Here is a 7000-nt window from a genome sequence, read left to right on the forward strand (position 1 = left end):
CACCTCGACCTGCTGGGCTCCGGCGATCCTTCTGCCTCAGCCTTCCGAGTAACTGGAATTACAGGTATGCGCTACCACGCCCGGCTGATTTTTTGATTTATTGTACAGATGAGGTCTCGCCAAGTTGCCCAGGCGGGTCTCAAACCCTTGGGCTCAGGCAATCCACTCACCTCACTCTCCCAAAGCATGGGATTACAGGCTGAGCCACCAAGCCCAGCTGCTCCAAAACTTTTAAACTTTTATTTTTATCGTTTTGAGTAGAAATATAAAAGTATATATTATATCTTTTTAAAAACAGAGATAACATAATTCAATCTTTTCTTTTCTTTCTTTCTTTTTTTTTTTTTTTTTGAGTTGGAGTCTCACTCTGTCACCCAGACTGGAGTGCAGTGGCTGCTCCCGGCCACCGCAGCCTCGACCTGTTGGGCTCTGGCGATCCTTCCGCCTCAGCCTTCCAAGTAGCTGGAACTACCATGCCCAGCTAATTTTTGATTTTATTGTAGAGATGAGGTCTCACCAAGTTGCCCAGGCAGGTCTCGAACCCGCGGACTCAGGCAATCCACTCACCTCAGCCTCCCAAAGTGCTGGGATTATAGGCTGAGCCACCGAGCCTGGCTAATCTTTTCTTGATATACTAGGAACACAATTATGAATGCCAATATAATGGTGGTATAATAAAACGGTGACCAGGGATGCTATGATATATGAGAAATTTTACCTGATAACAAATGACTCCAGACTATATATACCCTTCTTGTTGAACTCATGTATCTGTTCTTCTGTTTCTACCTTTCTAGTCAGGCTGTTAGAGAGCCATTTGGCTGTGGTTAATATGTCTGTGTCTAGCACCTCTCCCCTTTTCTAATTTATTCACTTCTGGAATGGGAATCCATATGACCAAATTGTACTCAAAATGAGTAAAGAGGTGTTAATAAAGTACATACACTTTGAGTGACAGCTTTGTAGTATTTTATTTATTTATTTATTTATTTATTTTGAGTTGGCGTCTCACTCCGTCGCCCAGACTGAAGTGCAGTGGCTGCTCCCAGCCACCGCAGCCTCCACCTGCTGGGCTCCGGCGATCCTTACGCCTCAGCCTACCAAGTAGCTGGAACTACAGGCGCACGCTCCCACACCCGGCTAATTTTTGATTTATTGCAGAGATGAGGTCTCGCCAAGTTGCCTAGGCGGGTCTCGAACCTGCGGGTTCAGGCAATCCATTCACCTCAGTCTCCCAAAGGCGCGGGATTACAGGCTGAGCCACCGAACCCGGCTTGTGGTATCTATTTTAGTGGTTCAGAAGCCTTTTCTCCTTACTTGCTCATGACTGCCTGATTAACCCACGGGTGCTGCCTGCATACATAGACCACTGGCTGTTGTCTAAGTAAATACTGCTTGTTAAATAATAAATGATTACAATTGTGACTGAAGCAAATATCACTTTTATTATCTAATATTATGGTTAACGAGACCGGGCGTAGTGGAGCATACCTATAACCCCAAGGTGGGAGGACTGCTTGAGTCCAGGAGTTACAAATCAGCTTGGGCAACATGGTGAGATCTCGTCTCTACAAAAATTCTCTCTCTCTCTCTCTCTCTCTCTCTCTCTCTCTCTCACACACACACACACACACACACACACACACACACACTAGCTAGGTGTTACAATGCATGTCTGTAGTCCCAGCTACTTGGGAGACTGATGTGGAAGGATTGCCTGACCAGCAGATCGAGGCTGCAGTGAATTGTGATCCTGCCACTGCTCTCCAGCCTGAGTGACACTGAGAGCCCAACTTAATTAACAATAATAGTAATAATGATAATAATAATGCGAGTGAATTGCAAATCAAAAAGGGTTTATAAACTAAGCAATGGTGCTGTCTGTCTTTCATCTCTCAAGTCTTTCATTTCAAATCCAGCAAGTTCCCCACAATGCTAAAGAGTAATGGAGTAGGGTAAGATCTTCAACATGCTGGCTAAGAAGCATGGCCAAAACAAGGCATTTTTTAAAGGCATAAAGAGAGAGCCATAAAGCACACCACTGTATAGGAAAAAAAGATTTTCTACTATTTAGTAAGCATCTGCTTACTAAAGTGAGTGCCAATGAATCATTTACTTCTCATATTAACCCTAGGAAGTCAAAAGCACCCCAATTTATACTTAAAAAGCCAGGTTTATGGAGCCAAGGAACCTGTCAGAAGTCACAGTTTGTAGGTGACCCGGCTGAATTCATGGCACACCAATACTTCTACTCGTGACACCAATGACATTCTTAGAATATAGGAACACTTGTTCTTGGCACTGCTTTCAAGATTTGACACACCAGAAGTCCCACCGGATTACCTTCCTCCAGGATCCAGAGGGAGCCACGGTGAGTTAGCGCCATCTGCTGACCATTGCCCTGAACATCAGGATGAAGGACAAGGGCTGGGAGCGGGGGTGAAGGGTGAGGAGGGGAGGACGATGATGACTCATGCCAGCAGAGTTTACCTCCAGCCCCCAAGGACAGGCCCAAGAAGAAGATGAACACTTTCCTGGAGTCCCTTTGGCTAAAGTATTTTTTTTTTTTGAGTTGGAGTCTCACTCTGTCGCCCAGACTGGAGTGCAGTGGCCGCTCCTGGCCACCGCAGCCTCGACCTGCTGGGCTCTGGTGATCCTTCCGCCTCAGTCTTCCAAGTAGCTGGAATTACAGGCATGCGCTACCACGCCCGGCTGATTTTTTTTGGATTTATTGTAGAGATGAGGTCTCGCTGCCCAGGCAGGTCTCGAACCCGCGGGCTCAGGTAATCCACTCACCTTAGCCTCCCAAAGGCGTGGAATTACAGGCTGAGCCACCGAGTCTGGCGGTTAAAGTATTTTTTTACAAACCAGGCACGGTGGCTCACACCTGTAATACCAACACTATGGGAGGCCAAGGTGGGAGAATGGCTTGAGATCAGGAGTTCAGGAACAGTCTGGGCAACATCATGAGACCTCATATATACAAAAAATAGTAATTAAAAAAAAAACTAGTAGGGCATAGTGGCACATGCCTGTAATCTCAGCTACTCGGGAGGCTAAGGTAGAAGGATCATTTGCGCCCAGATGGTTGAGGTTGAGGTGAGCAGGGATCATATCCCTGCACTCCAGCCTGGGAGACAGAGTGAGAACCCAACTCACACACACACACAAAGTGTTTTTATAGCAACTCACAATGCTGGGAGGTATACCAAGAAAAAAAGAGCTTTATATACAGCTATGTAGTTCACAAAAGATAAATAACTCAAGATAAGGAGTCAGTTCCTCAAGAAAAGTTATTTGAGCTAAAAAAAAAAATTACATTTGACTTTATTCAAGCATCATTAACCTGTCAGAACAGAGCTGAAAATGGGTGTGTTGTAGAAGATCTGATATGAACACAGGTATTCACCAACACTTTCCTGACAGACAACCCATTTTATCACAGGGAAAATCTCAAATGGTCGTGCTTCTGAACTCAGAACTTGAGAGGACGTCCTATAGGAACCTGACCAGAGGTTATCTATGCAGTGCCAAGTGGCAGAGAAGTCCTTGCAGGCCTCTGGAGTTCCACTACTCTACCCAGTCCCCAAGCTCTGCTCCATCTCATGGCTACCTGGTCACACTCTGGAGCAAGGATACTGTCCCAATCTGTGGATTTCAGATGAAGGAACACACACTTGTAAAATGGAACATGCTCTTTTGTCAACTAGCCAAGTGGTTCCTACAGAATGATCCTTAACATTTGAATCATTTCCAACACAGATGTTATATCATTTAAACTTGACACTCATCTGTGCTCAAATACCATTTGGAAAGTCTTGATACATCCCTACGGTACGTGTTTTCCAGTTTGAATACCACTATAAGGTTCATAACACTAAACAGTCTAGCACAAAATGCTTGTTGGGTGCTGATTCCAATATTTTTGGTAAATTCTGACCCGCAGAGCACAGTTTTAGAGGGATGCATTAAAATTACCAAATGCATGTTATCTGTGTGATGAAACTATCATTGGCATGATGCCAAAGCCACGAGCCTTGTCCACATCGCTGAGGAAAAGGTAGACTAAGTTGTGCACAGCTCCCTCTGATTGCACTTTTCCAGGACAAAGTCTAGAATCTGCTAATCAGGCAACCTCTGGGAATTCCTTCTGGGACACTCATCAGTTGGATTAATCATTGTATAAGTTTTTAGAAAGTATGTCGATTAACACTTACCTCTTTATTGACTGTAATATGCTGTGGTTACATGTAGGCTTTTATGAAGACACCATCTCAAGTTTCTGTCAAGCAAAGGAATTGTTGAAAGATAAGTACTGTTGGGCCCGGTGGCTCAGCCTGTAATCCTGCGCTTTGGGAGGCTGAGGTGAGTGGATTGCCTGAGCCCGCAGGTTCGAGACCCGCCTGGGCAACTTGGCGAGCCCTCATCTCTACAATAAATAAAAAAAAAAGTTAGCCGGGTGTGGTAGCGCAGGCCTGTAGTTCCAGCTACTTGGAAGGCTGGGCGGAAGGATGGCCGGAGCCCAGCAGGTCGAGGCTGCAGTGGCTGGAAGCGGCTACTGCACTCCAGTCTGGGTGACAGAGTGAAACTCCAACTCAAAAAAAAAAGAAAGATAAGTACTTAGTCAAGTATTTACCAAATTGCTATGGATTCAGCCCATACATAAAATGAAGTACCTGCCTTCTGAGAGCTCACAGTCCAATTGGGAATACAAGGCTAAATGCACAAAACATCAACCCATAAATAAAATTAAATGTTCAATTGTTCTGAAAGGATATATTCCACATCAATATAAGGGTATTCCCATGTCATCATACTACTGGCTTTTCTTTCCCCACTAGAATGGAAGCTCAAATAGAAGAATAGTTTTTAAAATTCAATGATATTTTCCCAATAGTTGACATGCAACTGGTGCTCAAGAAATATTTGTTGACTGAATGAATGAAGTCAGGACAGAGAAAGAGAAGGCTTCCTAGAGCAGTGTCCCCAAGTAAGTCTCAACTTAATTAACTACTTTTATTCAGTTTGCTTTATAGAAATCCATAGATTTCAGCAATCTCTTCTTTATTCCTCTAAGAAACGCATGGGTGTGAAACTAATTTAAATTGGGTGTCAGGGTTGTGATCCTTGTAACTCATTTCTAAAAGGAGAGGTTTGTCCTAGATCAATGAATTTCAAACATTGTTTGTTTGTTTGTTTTTTTGAGTCAGAGTCTCACTCTGTAGCCCAGGCTGGAGTGCAGTGGCACGCAGCTCATTGCCACTGCAGCCTCTACCTGCTGGGCTCAGGTGATCCTTCTGCTTCAACCTTCCAAGTAACTGGAACTACAGGCATGTACCACCATGCCCGGCTAATTTTTTGATTTATTGTAGAGATGAGGGCTTGTCAAGTTGCCCAGGCTGGGCTCGAACCCGTGAGTTCAGGCAATCCTCTCACCTCAGCCTCCCAAAGTGCTAGGATTATAGGCGTGAGCTACAGTGCACAGCCTCAAACATTGTTTTAATGCAAAAGAACTTCATTTTCAAACACAATCCCAATAATGAACCAGATAAAAGCAGAGCCGCTCTGGGTGACTTTGGGGTGGCACGGGAAGGCAGGGGGATCCACCTACTTGGTTCCCTCACTCCTACTACAGAGCTATATAGCTTCTGATAAATTTTTGGAACAAGGTTTGACAGCCCTGGATTGAGTGATCCTCTCGACTGGTTGGGACAACAGGTGCTCACCACCACACTTCGTTCATTTTTACATTTTTTGGTACAGACTGTGTCTCGCTATGTTGTCGAGGCTGGTCTCCAACTCTCGCCTCGGCCTCCCAAGGTGCAGGGATGACGAGTCACCGTCTGGGTCTGGCCTGGGGGAACTTCAAAGACTCTCTTCTCTGGAAATTGTATTAACGGAGGCATCTGAGGAAGGCCCAGGTCTTGGGGAAGGAAGACCTGAGCTTCCTTTTGGTCTCTGCCACTTTAAGCTGAGGAACATTGGGAGTCACCATCCCAAAGAGAGCAAAACACCCGCGACCCGAGACAGGCCACGCTCCTCCTGGCATCCGGCCGGCGGAGGCGGGGGCCACGTGGCTCTGGACGCGAAGGAGCTCGCGAGAGCTCCCTGGCGTACCACCAGCCCGTGAGCCTACCTGGCCTCGCCCTCCCACCCCAAAGCGCAAAACTAAAGGCACCCAGGCTCGCCCGGCCCTTTCTCTGGAGTCGAGCTGGTCTGAATCACATGACCGAGGCCAACGCTCAGGCTGGCACCGTCCTAGATGCACCTGTCGCCGGACCCCGCCGTGTGCGCTCACGGGCACTCGAGGAGGGCTTGACGAATGGGCTGTCCGCCGGGGTGCGACCAGATTTAGGAAAACCGTGGGGACTGTTCCGCGTCCAGGGCCGAGCGGCTGCCGCGCCCGGCGCAGGCCGAAGGGGCGGGAAGAGGGGCCGTCACCCAGCCGGGATGCGCAGGGACTAGGCGAAACTGGCCGGGAACCTAAGGAGAAGGAGCCTGGGGGAGGAACCTGAGCGAATCGGAAGCGTCTGGCGGCTGCCGGCTCACCCTCTGGACCCCCTGCGGCCGGCGAGTCCACCGGTCTCGCTTTGACCTTCCCAGTCGCTCACCGAAAACGACGGAAAAAAGAGCGGCTCCGAGACGGGCTGGGACTACAGCTCCCGGCATGCACCTCTCCGTGTCGACCTCTCTGGGATGGGATCTGAGGGCGCGTCTGGAAGTTCGGCATGTCGGGACCTGTCGTCCCCGCATGAGGCCCGCCGCTCGCCGTAGCGCGCTCATTGGTGCCCCGGTCGCCGCCCCCTCCCAATAGCCTCACGTCGGCGTCTCATGCGCGCACGTCCCCCTCCCCCTCGCCTACGACTCAGGTGCGTGCACGTTCTCCCCCTGCCTAGGGCGCAGGCGCGCGCACCCTCCCGTTCCTGTCTGGCACGCGGGCGCACGCACGCTCCCCCTCCCCCGCCTAGGACGCAGGCGCGCGCACGCTCCCCGGGCCGGG

General features: G+C 48.5%; 1 long non-coding RNA gene across 1 annotated transcript in view; it reads right to left on the bottom strand.

The window, feature by feature from the left end:
- LOC110595474 overlaps window positions 1–4385 on the bottom strand; it is an 11951-nt gene extending 7566 nt beyond the window's left edge. Inside the window, exon 1 of the long non-coding RNA XR_002481864.1 lies at window positions 4218–4385. This is a non-coding gene — a long non-coding RNA (uncharacterized LOC110595474). The remainder of the gene's footprint in view (window positions 1–4217) is intronic.
- Between the last annotated feature and the right edge of the window lie 2615 nt (window positions 4386–7000).

The sequence above is a fragment of the Carlito syrichta genome, unplaced genomic scaffold, assembly GCF_000164805.1.
Source record: "Carlito syrichta isolate Samal-C Ts95f unplaced genomic scaffold, Tarsius_syrichta-2.0.1 Scaffold302272, whole genome shotgun sequence".
NCBI classification, from domain to species: Eukaryota; Metazoa; Chordata; class Mammalia; order Primates; family Tarsiidae; genus Carlito; species Carlito syrichta.